Below are 19,634 nucleotides of genomic sequence, written 5' to 3' on the forward strand. Positions count from 1 at the left end.
CAACAACTGGCAATTCGGAATAAAGTAATGACATTCTGGGTACCTGGCCACCAAGGAATCGATGGTAACGAAGTGGCCAACGAATTAGCCAGGCGTGGTTCATCAAACACGTTTGTTGGACCAGAACCATATCTAGGTATATCTACCTGTGCCATTAAACTAGAACTTTAGGCTTGGGCAAGAGACCAACTACTAAACGACTGGCGTAACGTAGAAGGCGTTCGACAAGCTAAGAAATTCATACATCCAGTTACGAGAGCCAAAAAACTAATGGATCTAAAACGTAAAGACTTACGTATAATCACAGGTTTATTTACTGGACATTGTCCTGCTAAGTATCATCTGAAAAAATTGGCAAAAGTCAAGATGACAGTTGTCGATTTTGTAACGACGAGCCCGAGAGCTCGGAACATATTCTCTGCCAGTGTGCAGTACTATTTCGTCGAAGGGAGCGATACTTCGGAACGTACCTTATGACGCCTCACGAGATATGGCATACCTGTCCCAAACGGATCCTCAGCTACATTAATAATGTACTACCCGGTTGGGACGACACATGTGGACAAACAAACAACTCGCTTCCAACTACATTGGATTCGGGCAATTTGTAACATGTAGAGCAAACAGGGACAGCCACAAAAGATAACCTGAATAGTGGTCGCAGTGGCAAAGTTTCCTGTAACAAAAAAGGTAAGGTCACATTTGGTTTCAAGTCCCTTAAACAGAGAGCGACAGAGGAAGAATGCGATTCGTGATTGAGTAAGGTAGATATTTCAACGTTTGCATTTGCATTGAACTAAATAGTGTGAAGTGTCTAGGCTATGTCGATAGCATAAAAGCCGTGCATTCACTTAATTATAATGCACTTTCTTTCCAGGAATCCTTATAGCTTGCATATTGTTCGTTCGGAGTTCTCGTTCAGGAAACATGGATAAATCGTCGCTGTTGTGCTATCTTATGGCCATTTTGGGGTAAACTGAGATAGATATGCCACATTACTTGTCTGAAAAATCTCTACAAAATGGCTTTTTCAGAATTTTGAAATTTTACTTGGTTACTAAGATATAACGAGAAACATGATTAGAAATTATGAGTTTTTTTTTATTCAAATCACTATATTTTGGGATTATATTATAAGTTATATTGAAGTTTTAGATGTTTTATGAGTAAAAATATCTGAGGACAAGAATGGCATAAAAAACTTTTAAAGAAAAATACACGAGTTGTGAGAAAAACACAGTTTAAATTTCAAACTGGAAATATAGCACATTTGGCAACACTGTAACCAAAAGTTTTTATTTTTCCTAGAATTCCTGATTCATTTCCTTCAAAGCGAGGGCTGGCAGCACGGCGGCGCGATAGCTGGCTCGTTTTTTGTATCCGTTAAGCTACCAGTACACTGTTTGTCATAACGTAAAATATTTGATGAAGCAAAATTTGATCAAACAAACGTGTTTGACAAACAAATTTGACAAGGCCAGTACACGAGATCAACTGTTTAACAAACTTTTTTCATCAAATATTTGCATTGATGCGTTACCGAATGTTACGCCTAATATTGTTTGACAAACATAATAAAACAAGTTTGATGGATCAGTACACTGTTTGTCAAGTATAGTCAAACCGGCGTATACGTCAAACAAATCGCCATGCGAAAAAATTTTGGTGCTGTTTGAACTTCATGAATTTTCAAGAGTGCAAACACATGAAATATTTGTGTTAGCGCAGGGATGCCAAATGATTTTCCAGAAAAGTTGTTTTATTTTTATGAATAGTTGAAGCAACTATATCGCACTCCTTTGTTCGTGATTATGCAGTGTGATCAAATACAAATTTAATGCGCCAAGGTCCCATACAAAATGGTAATCATTTTATGACTCACCACGCAATCAAATTTATCTACCCTTCGTCACAGAGAACAGACGTCCATCTTCAGCATTCAACTTGTGTAAAATCTCTAACGGTTTCGAAGGTTGTTTGGATATCTAAACCAGGTGCGCTACTGTCGTCATGTTTTTTGTGGCTGAGTGCGACAGAATTGACAGCGGTTATTCCTCTACCCAGTCAAACTAGTCCGTAACCGATTCGGACTTCCAGTATGAATTCCAGCTCAAATGCGTCAACCGATAGAGTCGGAATCGGTTGTTTTCTTTGAACTAGATTCCATGCTGAATCCATTCAGAATTTCGAACCGGTTCCGGAATCGATTTGACGGATAGTTGGGATAGGTTGGTGTGGCGGCGCTAGTGTTTTTCGTATATTAATTCAAATGTTTTCACACGTTTTTTAAATATTTTTGTTCGATCATAGATGTCTGTTCTCTGTGCCTTCGTGTTGACAGGACGAATTGTAGAAGAAAAATTAATTTGGAAGCGCTATTCGATCAAAGCATGCTGTTCATATATGATTATATATGAGGTTTTCGATTGATTGACACCGGTGTAGTGGAGTGCACTGAAACTGCACCGTTTTTGCACTTTCTAGCAGAAGTGCGAAAACTGGGTATGTTCCATTGACACTTCTGCTAGAAAGTGCAAAACCAGTAGAATTCACTACACCGGTGTCAATCAATCGAAAACCCCAATAGAGTACTTGGCAATCTGTAACTGCATTTGTGTGTTCAACGATTTGTTTTCTTCCACCAGCCACAGGTGGAGGAAAACAAATTGAAAATAGCTTTTCGGTCGTATTTTTTTATGATGGAGCCTGACCAACCGGTATAGACTTATCCAGCTGCGTTGGTACTGTGCCGTTTTGACGTTTGGATTGGGAGGAAAACAAACCACTCTTGGGCTTAAGGGGAGGGCGGTAGTATAAAATTGCGAGATCTTGGTGTGCGTATTTCAAACGTCAGATATCTACACAGTACGTCTCCTGAATAAGTTTTACCGCGACAAAGAGCATTTCAACACCATTATAAATACTTCGACACAGATCTTTCATTAGGGCCTAAGTCGCAATGTGCTCAAATGGAGAAAAATCAGTTTCAATATTCGGCGATGCTTTTCTAAATGTAGTTTTTATTGTAGGTATAAATTACATTATGACCATGTTTTTCCGGAAGCATCTTTGGTTAAACCTTATGACAATATAACAAAGAATTTAATTCCTATGTGCTTTTAGTGGGTAGAAACTAAAAAAATGCTTACGCCCAATTTGCATCCCAGTCGTGATTTCGCCCTTCAGCAACCACCATTTGCGGAAGGGCTAAACCGTGTACATAATTTTCAGAAGGGCGCGGTAAATGAGCTAAACTGACTCTGTCTCAGCCCCGTGAAAACTGTTTGTTGCCTGAAGCTGGCACCAAATGTCAGTAGCGCTAGCTACGTTTCAAATGTTTAAGGTCTATTCACATGAACTGTACAACACTGTTTGAAAGTGGGAATCAAAATAAGTAACACGATATGAGAAAACACGATTTTTCTTGCATTGCTTATTCTTCATAAAATCCGAGCACTTTTATCGCCTGAGTTCCAGTTACACACATCAAAATGAAGTTAGTTTGCATTCGACAAGTTTCAGGTCGTGTTAACAATATTGGCTCCTAGCATTGTGAACGTTGCTTAAAGTGCGTTCGCTGTCATTTTTGGCAACTATCCGAGCCAGGAAGCCAGCTTATGTTGGCTTCACTCATTTTTCAAAGAAACGTCAAAACATTCACCCTCTTGCTCTGTCTTGCTGGGTAGGGCTGGGTAAATGGGCGAGCTTGACAGTATACTTTTTAATAGGGCTCAGCAAATGGGCGCATAGAAACCCAATGTAAATGAAAGGGCGCGTGCATCTTTTCTTCGAATTACATGAAAATATCGAAATATTCGAATGTTTATGTGCAACAACTATCGAGTAGACATGATCATAGTAGATATTGCTTATCATTTATATAATAGAACCGCCGTTTAAAGAATAATTTTGTGAATAATAACCGTACGCCCGGTTCTGTCAAAAAATGTAAGTTTAGCCTTTATATTCCATACGAGAAGAAGGGCCTAAGTCGAAATCTCGAAGAAAATGCATGTTTCGCCGTTTTGTTTTCTTTAATTATAAATCGAACTAAAAACCATTTTAACAAATTTTCACCTCAATCTTGTAGTATTTTTTGTCGCATAATGTCATAATAGCGAAAACGCAGTTTGTTTACATTTGCGATTTAAGCCCTAATGAAAGATCTATGTTGACTTCATGCGAGCTATTTCGAACGTTTAAGGTTCCCCCACACTGACGCGATTTTGTCGCAGCGACTGCGAAAATTTCGCGAACCGACTTGTCGCTAGCAACTCTGCTCATGGCGACAGATGTGCGCTCCCATACTGACGCGAACTTTTCGCGTCGGCTGTTGCGAAATTGCAGCGATTTTTGAACAATCGCTGCGTGCGAGCATTGTGTCACAGTCGCTGGGTGTTCGCCAGATATTCAAGATGGCGCAGACTAATCAACTATTGTCATTTGGCGCATCTCAACTTTACATAAGTTGACCAGAATTCCGAAAAAAATGAATATAGTTATACGAAAAAAATCGCCTAAATTTCAAAACCAAACTGATGGACGCTTCTATACCACTACCAAGTCCAACAAAACTATTTGAAAACGAAGATTACATACCGTGTGAAAGCCAGGTAAATCGAATAAATACTGGAGCGGTAAAATTGAATTGAAAGTAGGGTGGTTAGAGCTATTTAGGGTAAGGTGGGGCAAATCCGACCTAGTAAATGGTTTTGGCTGTAAAATGCACATTTTACATCGGATCAAGTCGTTTTATATACCAAATTAAAGGTTAGACTTCTGGGCAACTTTCTGTATATAGCATTTTATTTATTTTTTCCCTTTTTTATTTCGACTATGTTAGTCACATTTTCTTTTTTACGTTTTAACGACATTCAATTAGCTAGAGATTACTGGGTAGGGAAAGTTATGAAACTTAGAGCCATAGTACTCAAGTGAGAGCAAGGATGTGAAGTAAACAGATCGGAAAACTAGAAGTGGCAGGGTCATTAGAACAGGCTTAATATCGTGCGGGCTTAATTTTTGCCTTCTGATAATGAGGGTCGAGCTTAGGCAGAATAACTACGAATCACCCGAGTTCACTATCATGTGTCCTTGATAAAGGTAGACGTATCTATCTTTACCGTGACAACCGGCAAAAATTAAGCCACGCAAGATCACCACTGAAAACCTGTCGACGATTAGCATCAATCTGAATGATGATTGCTGCTGTTCATCTCTGTATGCCTTTTGAATGCCGGGATAGATTTTTATTAGACTATTGTCACTGTTCTTACAGTCGTGGCGGGTTTGCTACATTGTGTAAGGAAATGGCTGTGTCTACAGCGGCTACCCACCGCTGCCGATGGATTCCCATCAGTTTCTTTTTCTTTTTTCCCTTTTTTATTTCGACTATGTTAGTCACATTTTCTTTTTACGTTTTAACGACATTCAATTAGCTAGAGATTACTGGGTAGGGAAAGTTATGAAACTTAGAGCCATAGTACTCAAGTGAGAGCAAGGATGTGAAGTAAACAGATCGGAAAACTAGAAGTGGCAGGGTCATTAGAACCCATTCCCTACCCAGTAATCTCTAGCTAATTGAATGTCGTTAAAACGTAAAAAAGAAAATGTGACTAACATAGTCGAAATAAAAAAGGGAAAAAAGAAAAAGAAACTGATGGGAATCCATCGGCAGCGGTGGGTAGCCGCTGTAGACACAGCCATTTCCTTACACAATGTAGCAAACCCGCCACGACTGTAAGAACAGTGACAATAGTCTAATAAAAATCTATCCCGGCATTCAAAAGGCATACAGAGATGAACAGCAGCAATCATCATTCAGATTGATGCTAATCGTCGACAGGTTTTCAGTGGTGATCTTGCGTGGCTTAATTTTTGCCGGTTGTCACGGTAAAGATAGATAGTCTACCTTTATCAAGGACACATGATAGTGAACTCGGGTGATTCGTAGTTATTCTGCCTAAGCTCGACCCTCATTATCAGAAGGCAAAAATTAAGCCCGCACGATATTAGGCCTGTTCTAATGACCCTGCCACTTCTAGTTTTCCGATCTGTTTACTTCACATCCTTGCTCTCACTTGAGTACTATGGCTCTAGGTTTCATAACTTTCCCTACCCAGTAATCTCTAGCTAATTGAATGTCGTTAAAACGTAAAAAAGCATTTTATTTAGATCTTCGGAATATCTTGAGATACAAGCGTTTTACAAAAATGTTCATTTTTGCTGCTTTCAAAAATGGTGGGGTAAATCCGACCCCCTATGTTTTTGGTTGATTTAGTGCGGATATTACTCAAATTTTATGGTTTTTCAATGATAGATAAATGAATGTTGTGTTATTGAATTGTAACATGAAGAAAATGGAGTTCAATATTAATGTTGGAATGCTAAAATCACGAGCAGTAGCACGTAATGATATTCCCATTTGCATCGGAGCAATTGCTTGACGAATACTATAATCATCACGTTTTTGTGTCTTTCGTTTGTTACTATGAACCATTTTGCATAAAAATAATAAATAATAACAATAAAAATATATTTCAATTTGATAAATAAAAATTTTCTTAGCAAAAAAGCGGTCGGATTTACCCCAATATTTTGAGGTCGGATTTGCCCCACCGTGTCATTTTTCTTTACGATGCAATTAAAAAATATATGAAAAAGGTTGAACTAAATTCATCTATGTACTTTGTAGGACTTAAATCAAAGATTTTAAATCCACTTACATTTATTATGTAATCACTTTAAGAATCAGAAATATCCTGTAGTCAATGATGCACAAAAGTCAAATAAAAAATTGTAAAAACACACTTTTTGTTGTATGAGCATCTTAATGTAGACTAATAAAATACTGTCATACCACCATTATGATTATTTTCGATGCACTACACGACAACATTGATATTAGTTCGCGTAGTGCTTCTGATTTTCGGTAACAGAGGGTGGTCGGGTTTACCCAACGGTCGGATTTGCCCCACCTTACCCTACTATAATCCAGTGCTTCAAGTCCTTCGAGAATAAAAAATATTCCAAAGCGGACTCATCTTTCCAAAGAGCTGATCGAAAAATAGTTCGACGAACCCAACGATTCCGCCGTAGAAGAATTAGTGAAAGCATTGGAAAAAAGAAACGTCGGTAATAATACGGATGATGAGAAAGGCCTCCCGGAAAAGGACGATCATTTCTTGTTCAACGAAGATGTTTTAGCATTTTGTTTGAGGGAAGAAATTAACGCCAATGAACGGTTGAACATGTTATGCCAAAGATTCCATAACAATCTGAAAAATAAGAATATAAAATTCATACCGCAAATCGAGCGGGAGAATGAAGTTCCCCACAACATAAAGATAATCGATGAAATCTTGGGTACGGACTCGATCGGAATTCCCATGCGATCAGATGATAATCATGTTTCTTCAACTGGACGAATAAATAGCAACCTCTCGTCGAGCAAGTTCTGTATGTTGGTTAACGGTATAACCCAATAGAGCAAGTGCACATCAAATCAAAATATACTCACACTAGCTTTGTTCCAGTACAAGGAAATCACTCCGGAGTAAACAGGAGCAAAAAATTCTTGCTCCTTTTTACTCCGGTTTGCTACCAGAAGAAGAAAAAAAAGAAGAAGAGAGTAAAGGAACGATTTTCTCCGGAGTACTTCCAGTTTCTCCTGGAACAGACCTACTGATAGCTGCTCAATTTCTCACGAGTATATGTACATGTATCTGTCCGCCTAGATTGAGAGAACATTCGAAATCAAAACCCCACTGCTTCTGGTCGGATATACGCGCAGCAACGACGAATCATCTGAATACACCTCTATCGAAGACAGATATGCATCAAGAAGACTGCTAACTCTGTCCAGAATCTGGAGACAGTAACAGCAACGCCACTTGCGGGTAAAGGTGGTACTTCCCATAGTGATGCACACACACATATACACTTTTACATTAAGCTTCCTACCTTCAGACAATAGAGGTGCTGTAACCTCTGTCGCTTCTCGTTTGTATGGGGGAAGGAAAGAGATATCAGTCTTCTTAATATGTAGTCTTCGCCTCTATGCTAACCGGATCTAATCTGTCGTATATGCGAGAGTTAACTTACATCTCCTTCCCTCTAAGAACGGTTGGTTTCAAAATCGTCCAATGAAGGACGTTCGTTGGACCAATTTGGACATCGTCCAAATAACCGTTCAACGAACGTCCATCGTTGGATCCGTGTTGAACGATTTTGAAACAATTTTTTGGACGTCTCAGTGGGTTGTTTATAATCCTGGTACCGAATGTGGAGACTCCCAAGTTCGGCACCAACGGGCTGGAGTGTGTGGTGTTGCAGCAGACTGGTGCGTATTTATCTGTGAGGAGAGGAGTACCGCAGCGAGTTTCCCAGGAGGGGATGCTACCGCTAGCAATGTTGATCAGTGGCGAAAGGGTCTGCGTTACAAGGCTGCTTGGTTCGATCAACGTTCCCTTTGTGATCGATGAAAACGTGAAGCTAATGATATATAGGCGATATGTTTCGCCAATTCCTATTCACTACAACATGGACGCATGTTCACAAATTGGCGGAATTCGGTCCACTAACCGAGTAATTTTTAATCGGTTCCAAAGATAGACAATATTTATGAAGCCAAGCTTCGCCGAAGGATTAAGGTGTTTTATTACCTTGTTTTACATCTTTTTGGAGTACGATGTGTATCTTATCTTAGGACAAAGTCTCCTAACAGGCGATAGTACTTTTGTCATTATACGAGAGAACAACGATTTCTACTTTGTAGATCCAACCAGTGGTAAAAAATACTCCAGCTCCGATACGTACTGTCCTTTAAGTAGAATTTACTACTTTGTCAATGAGGACAACGTCTAGGGAAATATTCAAAAAGAGAACCGGGTGTTCCTGACGCAGCTAGATGTGAACAAATCAGCCTACTGAAGACCGCTATTCAATCGATCTCATGAAGCTCCCACCGGTTGTATTCACGATGGAATTTACTTGTACAAAAATGCACTGAATGTACGAGATTTGTAAAAAACTATTGAAAAAAAGATTGTTAAGAAGATTGCAATTTGGAGAACGCACCGTAAAATTACATGGAACCGGTTAGTTTATGAAGCTATCAATTGTGTATTCTCGGATGGTATGCTATAGCAAAAAAACGCAATAACTATATTCTAGTTTCAGCCATATAAGTAACCAACTTGCATACGCCCTTCCCAACTTTCAGTCGGACACTAGTCTGGAAACTAATACGAATGGCAATCTGGAACTGTTCAGTCAACTGTTATCCTTTCCTCAATAGTATATACAATATAAAGTATGCTACAATTTAAACTTTAAATTTGCCTTTCTCGAAATCAATATATTGTCACTTAGCCCGGTCTGACGTAACTCCGACCAGTTCGCTCTCAGCAAGACTTATTCATTACCAGCCATCGAAGTTCAGTCTTTGGTCGTGGTTGCCGAACGAACCATCGCAGATCCGGATCGCAAGAATCTGGGGGATTTGTGTAATCCTCTATTTTCTCCACAGTTATTTCCACCAAACCTTACGACACTGTTGCTATAATTTGTATTTTTCGTAATTTTGCAGTTTTATTACGTACGAAAATCTGTTAATTTACACTGTACATCAGGTCAAGGAAAAGCATTTTTGATTAAAGTTAACAATTAACATAAGGAGCGAATAATTATTTATAATCTTTTGCGCAGCGAATGCCTGCTCAGCTTTATACTCGTCGAAAGCCTCTGCGAGGACAACCCGCTTGATCTCGCTACATCTTACGACGTAAGATAGCTCATTTAGAATTTTATCCATGGTATTGCTCAATTGGGGGCTTCTACAGATCATTGTTCTCGACAGTTTCACCGGGTGTCCGACGGTTCCATACAAATAGCTACATTGGACCCACAGTACGATGTACGGGTGATTGGTAGTTAGTTTGCACCGCTTCTCCTTCTATCGCTGTATTGTAGCACAATCTGTATCTGCTTCGTAAGCGGAACCACTCACAGGGGCAATGGTACTCACCCAGCCCAGGTAGTACTTTAATATCGCCGTTAGTAGTGCGCTGATGAAAAAATGTGTATCCTTAATGTCGGCCAGCAATAACAGGTAACAAAGATCGTTCATAAAATTATTATCAATTTTAAGCGCAGCCCGATTAGAACATGTACTGCTTTGAGTTCCAAGAGTGCACGCACCACTGCTTAGCGTTAGCCACATGGGACTTACCAGTTTGGGTACAGTAAAAAAATCCACTGGGCACTGCTGCGTTATGCCGGCAGCCAGCATTATCTGTAGCAATAAATTAACACAACTGTTTGAACAGGTAAGTGAAGGGTTTCTATCAAGCCTACCTGGAGTAACTGCGGCTACCTGTAGCTTGCGTTTTCCGCCGCCATTCTTAAACGACACAGCATTGATTCAAATATACTCATGTGTTCCGAGCTGAATGCTTCAATTTCCTGCAGCATGTCATCGTTTAGTTGAACACACAGCACAATTCCTAGACGTGCCTTTTTGTGCAAAGGTCTCCCGCGATAATTGGTTGCAGTGGAAAGAACTTCCCCGCTAAACGCTTTTTGTCTAGTCAGTACTATGGTTTCACTATTCCGTCGATTTTTACCACTGGCTCAATCAATACTGGTATCTAAACTAAGTCTTCGAAATCACTAGAAATTGATGCTAGACTGTTTTGGTGCGATGGCGTGGTTGACTTGATGAAAACGCCCAAGGTTCCGTTCCACCATACCCTGAGTCTTTTTTGGTTGAAAGTCTCGGATCTGCCAGATGCTCCAAATGCGCAAACTCGATTGGCAGTGGTGGCCTTTGTCTGTGGTTGTACGAAGTATCATATTACGTCAAAGTGGACGAAGTAACAGTAAACGACCGTAGTGACGTTGTACCTATAGAGCTACGATCACTTTCCGACGTATGTCGGCCGTTGTATAGTGCATTCTGACCGATACTTGGCAGTTAATAGCCCAAGTAGGTGGAAGTGGATACTTTTTTACTGCTGTTGCTGCTACTGTTGGCTACTGAAACACGTAAGCATACTTAATGGTTTTTCGAGTTTTTAATCAATGTACCTTCAAACTGCTGTCCTGGAAGACTATAGGTGCAGAACCAAAAATCATTTCGGCCATCGACGTGGTATCGCTTTTGGTATAGCTGTTGTGCTGATATAAAATTTTGCGATGATAAAATTTCCCACGCTGTTAGATCGCTTTGTGGCTTTGTATTGCGGTACTGCAAGTGGACGTTGTTGCTGCATTGGATTCGCCGGAAATTTTCTCGACCGCACTGGAATCAAACAGTAGTTTACGACCTCGAATGTCACATTCGCGGATAAGAACACGAACCTGGTCAGCGGTGAAAGTTGATTCTTCTGAGGTATATTTCTGTGTTGCTGAACTAGCACTGCGCTTCTTGGTATACTATAGTTGAAAACAGATTGTTGAATAATGCAATATTTATAGTCAACTGATTTACTATCCTCTCTTCTTGTTTGTTTTCTTACTGTGTCTAGACTGTGTCGAGTAAACGACCTGCTTCACGCAAAGATGTTTTAAATATAAAGACACGCGGACAAATACACTATTCTCACTGAATGGCTGATAAAACAATCGAAAAATATTTTTTTTTTAATTTTAGGACAACATACGTCGTATTACCATGAGATTAAAATTGAGGTTGTCCCATCTAGCTACTATAGTTTGCAAATGTCACTTTGTGTCGCTTGTAATGCGAAATTCGCGCCGGTGTGGGCACACATGCGAATCGCACTGTCGCAGGAAGCGCGACGAAATCGCTAAGCGAAATTTTCGCAGTCGCTGCGACATAATCGCGTCAGTGTGGGGGAACCTTTAAACTGGCTGAGTTTTATATATGTCAGCTGGAGGAAAACAAAACCCCAATTAGTGTGTGTGAAAGGAATTGCATAGAACTCTACAGCGACAAGGTCTACCCCAAAAAAAGTTTAGGCAGACTTAAATTGGACAAAAAATGATTAGAACGGGAATTTGAAAAATATTCAATCCTCTTGTATTGTTGGACTTACAAAACGGCGATGAACACGGTATGGATTTTAGTTGCATTTCTCGCTCACTTACTTATATACATTTACAGTTAAGTGGCCACATTCCTCCCATAGCTCCGACAGGTGTGGTTTCTGCGCTGGCCTATGTAGAGCACTCTTTCGGCGCGTGCTTGCCGTTACGGAAGAACGATAGGAACAAATCAGGTGCACCCTGACGATGCCAAATTTTTTCATTGCCTCGCTAGTGCAATCTAACTACATTACATGTTACAAACATCACAAACGCCGCCGAACCCTCTTACACCAGCTAATTATTTCCGAAAGCTGCTTTCAGATTCGGCCTAGCGCGGAAGAAGTTGACATCAAAGTGGATCCAGAGTTAGTACACGAGGACGCGGACGATGAGCGATCAGATATCGAAAACGCAGTGGAAGATGCTGATGAATTAAACATTTTCCTTTGGAACCAAAAACCGAAATGCACATCAAGGGAGAGAACGGGAAGATTTACGTTATTAGGGGCTTGGGAGAGGAAAACGTTGAAATGGGTGATTTGCAGAGCGTTTTCGTCGATTTATGGATACGGATCGCAAGATGAAACAAAATAGTTCGAAGCGAGAAAAAGGATCTGATGGTTTGCCGCTAAAGAAGGATCGTTCATTATCCATTCGGAACCGAGGTCCAAATTGTAATAAAGAGTTTGCGGACAAGTACCTGATGCACATTCGATGGCACACGAGTAGGTTAAGGTTTTACTTATTTTCTTTTCTGTAAATTCCAATTATATACTGTTAACTGTTACAGGTGAAAAGCCCTTCAAATGTGTCCCACTGTTCGAAAACATTCACTCAATCGATAACGCTGAAGATACACGTCTGGTTGCACACCCGGGAAAACTCCGTACGTGTGCGAATACTGCGACCGAGGGTTCACTCAATCCTACAATCTGACGGTGCACCTGCGAACCCAACACAACCAGATAATGGTATGGGACGCGAAGTCGACATGCTGCCCGAGCACAAATGTCGAGTATGTAGCAAGGACTACCGATCGGCAAAAAGTTTCCGGCTGCACGAGAAGTGACATGCCACCGGGAAACTGTTCGATTGTCGCGATTGTGGTAAAAAGTATAACACATATGTGGCCAAATGGAAGGCTTCTAATACCGACGTGAAGGAAAAGATGTACTCGTGTAAAATCTGCAGCCAAACATTCAAGCATCAGCAAAGCGGGGTATACCACATGAGCAACAAAAACAAACACAAACGGTTCGACAGAGGTTTTGAGAGATCTGGAGACGGACGAAGGAGAGGTAATTTGCCGAATCTAAAATAACTTTCTCGTTTCCAAATTGTTAAAGCTACCAAGCACAACACCGGGCAACTTGAGCAATTTTTCTTGAGTATGTTTTTGGCATGTGGTGAGGATAGTGTACGCGTTTATTGGGTAGTAATTGCCGCACCAACATTAGTAGCGTAAATATCCAGCGCCAGACGCAGGTTCTGCTTGATGGATTCGATGGAATCGCTATCGACAGACTCTTCATCATCTCGACTTCCATGATCTCATTCAATACTTTATGACAAAATAACAATAGTCAACACAGGCTACGGTCCGACCAGGATGTAGAATTCAACTAGATACATTCGACAATAATACCACGCAAGACTGGCTGTATACTCAACTGCTGTATGCTTTTCAAGAGCAGCTGATTCTTGGTGAACTATCGGAAAGGATTCAAAATAATTGGCATTTGCTTACATTTCTGCATGTATCAAACAATTGAATTCAAATAGTTTGTACCTTTCCGATTTATTTGAGGCATGATTTTCCTGGCAAGACAAATACCAACAATATCAAAAAAAAATTTAACGTGGCGAATGAATTATTCAAAGTCACGTAAATAAAAGAATCAATCAATCAGCCGAATTTCAAACCTTAACTTTTTTCGTTTTGACAACAAATTCTGTCAAAACAAATCAGTTTCGCGTACGGCGTATTTCGCTATCCTGAATGAGCAAAGCACGTTTGTCAAACTTCTCCATCAACAAGTTTGACAAATTTCTCCATTAACTAGTTTGACAAACTTCTCCATCAACAAGTTTGACAAACTTCTCCATCGACAAGTTTGACAACTTGCAGCGTTACGCTGTTTGAAGCTTTGGCAAACTGGTCAGTACACTGTTTGACAAATAGACAAATAATCGCTTTGACAAACACGAATGAAAAATTTGGCAAACTGTGTTTGATCAAATATTTGAAGATCCAGTACACAGCAGTTCAAATTTATTTCACGAAAGATGTCAAATATTTGACGTTATTACAAACAGTGTACTGGTAGCTTTAGTTGAACCGTTTTTTCAAGTGTTAACGTGGTCTTCAGACGCGAAATGGTGTTTTATCGTGCGTGTGGAAGACCCTTGCGAATGCTGAAAGTGGAGTTTGACTTAAATTCTCCTGAGTGGGGCATGAAATCATTATTTACCGAATGTCGAAGTGTACAGCGACGAGACAAGATCGACAAAGCAAATTTGTGTGAGGGGCGCCTCATAGAAGATTTTAGTTTGCATTGCGGCATTCGAAGTATATAGGCATGTATGTGGCTGTGAGTCCACACCTGATGTCTACCGGCCTTATAAGTACATTTTTTGGATCTCATATTAGCATGCATATCTTTATATATCTCATATTAACATTATCAACACCGCATCAGTACAAATTACTTCAATAAGAGACTGAAATCGATAGCCCCTAAACTCAATCGATGTAGGTGTTTCGAGTAATGTTTGTATCGCGTACGTTGCGCATGAGAGTGTGTATAGTACCAACGACGATATGCAACGCATATTTTCGAGCTATCCAGCAACACACACAGCCCTTTCGTGTCCCATCTTTACTTATCGACTATGGAACCCTGGCGACTGTTTGAATGCTTGAGCCGTGGTGACAGAAGGAAGGGGAGAGCATGGATAGACTCCTGTTGATTGTGTGTGTCCTCATAGTAAACGTTCCTTTTGCAGGAGTTCATCTGTTATTAACTTCGTATCAGTTAGATGTTTTCTGTAGCGAGCACCAGCATTCTTGCAGTTCGCTTTTATTGCTTTTGATCCATTTGCACGGGTACGGCACGTTGGCGGAGAGTTGGGATTGGTGGCATGCGGTTCCTGTGGGGACGGTCGCGCGTTGGCGAATTTTGACGTTCGAAACGATTTGGCGCACACAAGAGAGGTGTATTCGGTGTGTGCTGGCGTAATGGTGACGTGCGGTTGACGGTTGAGTGTGAATCCAGGTGGTGAACCATTTTGAAGCGGACCCTACACGAGCAGAGATATTGACAATAAATCATTATTGTCATATTGATCATATCATATTGATCAATATATTGATGGTGTAAGGTCATCTTGAAAATATTGATTCTGTAGAATTTAAATGGGATTGATGGTTTGAAGTAGTCTCGTCAATGTATTTATTGACCATACTGCTGTCTCGTGTAGGATCCGCTTGACGTGTTGGTTTAGTGGAAAGTGAATCGTCTGCGTCGGTGGTTGAGTGACGGGCGGACGGCTAAGGGCTTTGGCGGAATGCAGGGTCTGAGTGTGCGTTTGATTTAGGAAGTATGAGAATGGGATGTGAAGTGTTTTCAGCTATTCACAACAAACGGTTTCGTTGCCCATGAAGTGTCACACCTTTTTTTTGAACGCTACTCAATCCCACCGAGCAAATGGAGGAGCAGTACTGTGGTTCGATGTCGAGCTTTGTGTAAGTGGAGTGGTGGCTGTCGAGTCGAGTCGTCGACTGTTTCATGTGATTGATATAAGCGGACCCTACACGTGCGGAAATATTGACAATAAATCGATTATTGATCAATATATTGATCTGTAAGTGTATCTTGAAAAAATTGATCATGTAGAAATCAAATGGGATTGACGGATTGAAGCAGTCTTGTCAATATTTTTGTTGACAATATTCTTGTCCCGTGTAGGGTCTGCTACAAAGAGGCAGCTCGCGTGTCGTCAGTTGTCTGTCAGACATGCAGGTTTGGTTTCAGGTACATGGGTGCATCAGGCAGAGCTTTTAACAATGGAAAATATGAGAATCGTTCTGGGACATATGCTGCAGTTAATCTCTTTGAACAGGGCTGTCAGTTGAATATGTACATAGTTTTGACATTTAACCACTGCATGGTATTGGCGCAATCTGAAGGTCTGTCCGAGTATATTTAACATATTATATTTATTGTATACATTGTGTTCTTCATATGTACATGTTTGTTGTATTGACTTCGTTATGCAGTGGCGCTGCAGTCTTGTGCCTGATAGTATCATGTACCAGCTGGTTCCAATGTTAGAGAGACTCTTAGGCGTGTCGTGTCGTTGCAGTTTGCTCATTACACTTGCCATATTTTTGTTTGTGTTTTATTGCATAGAATTTGTTTATTATTGACATCTTCGTTTTATTCGTTTTTTTGTTGTATGTAGAAGAGATCAGCTGTTTTCGTCGTTTTCTGTTGTTCTCGAGATTGTACATGTGTCTTGTCGTACGCGCGCGAATAATGATCAATTAATAATTGGCATTTCTTTTCTTATAATAATAAACAAGGAAGCACGATAAATAATATTTGTATTACGAACCCTTCATTTTCACCCATCTTTTTCGGTAAATATCTCGAGGTAGTTAAGGTGATCGCTTTTCATTGTATCGTATTGTTCTTGGAATGTCGTATTTCGCCGGAATACAGAAGTAAGGAATAATAAAATCGATCGCGTCGTGATGGAGATTTAATTAAACACAAGCAACACTCCCGTCAGCCGGCTGTCCGGAGTTGAAGTTGTATTTTTTTTACAGACCGTGCATTTCCGAATTAATCCAACAAACGATAAATCGATCATAAATTCTCGACAGCCGGCCGTCCAGAGCAATAAACACATGATAATAGTTCTGAGAGTGACATAGATCGCATCACTTATCAAGGTGAATCCAGATTTGTGTGACTCTTTACCCCATCCTACTAACAAAAACTCCTTCCAGTGGCAAACGTGGAGATGCAGAGGTATACACGGTCTCCATAACAACGTTTGTTACACTAACATTCCTTTCCTTCCTCGATGACTGTAAGGACGTGGCCGGCGCCGTTATTGCCATTTCAAAGAATAGGACTCTTGAAACGTGCATATTGAGGATGGATAGCTACTCCCAGGCCCCATCCATTGATTCTCTGTGCAATTTCGCTTGTTCTGGTCAATCACGGAGTAGCAACTACGAATTGTGCGGTCATCATGCTCATGCTCAATTCCTGATTCATGTCCTTCAAAATACATCTCACCGATTTTTTATAGGCCAAATGAAGCCAAAGATATGAATAAAAGTTTTTAATTGATGCTTTTTTTCTATGGAAAATTTTCCATGCACGATTATGACACGCCATCACGCAGAAAAATGTATATTAAATTCCAAAATAATTCGCTTAGAAATCAAAAATATATATTTTTGAATCAGGGCCTAATTGCAATTTTTTTAGATTCAAAAATATTTGTTGTTAGATTCCAAAAAAATGGTTGTTGTTTCTACTAACAAGCCGCCATAGGATTTTGTGTAGATTCAATAATAATTTTATTTGAATCTATGATATCTTTTTTTGAAACAAAGTATGTTATTTGTTAGTTGAAATATGCTTTTCCTTTTTAAAACAATGAAAAAATCTATTTGAATCAAAAAACTTTTATTTTGTTTTCAAAAAAGGTGTAATTAATATTAACATCTTGATTTTTGTTTTTTCTTCTACCCTAAGATGCTGATATTTTGCACCGAATCCCAATCCCAAATTCCAATTTGCATAATTACGTAAATTACAACTTATCCAAGCTTTCCGCTAAAAAATGCTGTTTTAGCTCCTCTGCTTTCTCTCGTTCGATAAATTTCGACGATGTATCAATTTTCTGGAATAATAACAATAATATTAGGTTCTTAGGTATTACCCCATTAATAAATAATTTTCTCACCTATGAAAGCACTCACGACCGAATTGCACTAATCAAATTGTAATTACATTTTTATAATGCTCAAATAGTCTAAATCTAGCGTCTTGAACTCCAATTCTTTATTCTCGACCTCCGATGCGTCCATTTTTTCATTTGTATGATACAACAAAGATCGAACCAAACACAGTCTATCCATTTTCAAGCAATATTTCTAAATCTTTTGTTTTAAATAATGCTATTGTACAACCAACCAATGCTTTTTTGGTTCAACTAAATACTTGAATTTGAATCAAAGTTTGAATATATTTTATACGAATATTCCCTGCTTTTTGCAGGGATTTTAGAATCAAAATGCAGATTATTTTGTCACCAATGCCGATATTTTTGTACCAACAATGTTTGGTATTTGAAACAGAGAAATTGCATTTCTGTTTTAACAAAATCTTTGACTTAGAATCAAAGTCGCAAAATATTTGATTCGAATATGCCTTATTTCTCTGCGTGATACAAATTTTGCCATTAATACACACCTTAGACACGTGTGAGTGCGACTTTTGTTTATAATTTTAGTAAAAACTCGGAATGTACTCAACCGATCTTCGTAATATTTCAGAGATTAATACAAAATAGATAAAAACATCAATTCTCTTCTCTGAATTGTTTCTATTGTTTATATATCACAAGATATTCAATCTCAAATTTTAAAAATCGTTTTTCTCGAAATGTGCTAAATGGCGCTTGTCATAAGATAGCACAACAGCGACGAAATAAGTCCTATAAAATCCAATACTGTGAAAAAGAAATGGTTCAGACTATCAGGATGGCAAAAATGTAGTCAGATCAACTATCTGTCCAGTGCATAAACTCTGGTTGTAATCCTCACTAGTTTACTTGTACAATACGAAAAAACTCGAACGAAATGTGTGCTGAATTATCCAATGCCTCTCAACTAATTGTGACTGCCAACTAGAACAGATATGGACGACGATAATGTAGACGACACATTGTAGGGTTACTGTGCCCTAATTCATCTTAGCACCTCTATTCATCCCACCCATTTGAACACATTAGTTAGAGCACTGTCTGCTATCTCTATTCAACGCATTAGCAGGGTAGGATGAATAAGGGTGCGTTGTACTCGACTTTTCGCTTCACATTAACGCGAGCGTTTTACATTTTCCAAGCCAGATTTTTTATTGATCTGCTTCTTAAGAACGAAGCAAAGATGTTGATACCTATTTAAGCGCAATCCAATCAGTATAAGTCAGCGAAATAATGTGTCATCGTGACTAATGAGATGAATAAGGGCACGTCTACCCTACTTGCATTCGCCATCGAGAGTGGGGACTTTGGGAGACTTCTTTTCCCGGATTCCGTGGATATTTTTGGGCTTTGATCCGTTATTTTTCATGAAAGTTCATACCAATACAACAAATATTTATTTTCAATTCGTCACAAAAAAGGTGTTCTTAGTTTTCACATGACATATTTGAGCATGTTTCATTTAAAATTCAATAGAGATTCGAAGAGTTTAAATAAGGCACGTGCAATATCTCTTTTCAAAATTTTCATCTTCAAGCATCCATATTCCCCAGTTAGGTTAAATCTTTTTCTGAGAT

General features: G+C 39.4%; 1 protein-coding gene and 1 long non-coding RNA gene across 3 annotated transcripts in view; both read right to left on the reverse strand.

The window, feature by feature from the left end:
* LOC131691077 (probable ubiquitin carboxyl-terminal hydrolase FAF) overlaps nucleotides 1-19,634 on the reverse strand; it is a 673,880-nt gene that overhangs the window by 549,098 nt on the left and 105,148 nt on the right. The gene's annotated exons all lie outside the window — the stretch shown is intronic.
* Nucleotides 9,561-11,489, reverse strand: LOC131691110 (uncharacterized). The gene is made up of 3 exons (XR_009305703.1): nucleotides 11,362-11,489; nucleotides 10,357-11,302; nucleotides 9,561-10,294 (listed from the first exon to the last, which is right to left on the reverse strand). It is a non-coding gene; the product is annotated as an uncharacterized LOC131691110 (long non-coding RNA).

Source organism: Topomyia yanbarensis, chromosome 3 (assembly GCF_030247195.1).
Source record: "Topomyia yanbarensis strain Yona2022 chromosome 3, ASM3024719v1, whole genome shotgun sequence".
Taxonomy (NCBI): domain Eukaryota; kingdom Metazoa; phylum Arthropoda; class Insecta; order Diptera; family Culicidae; genus Topomyia; species Topomyia yanbarensis.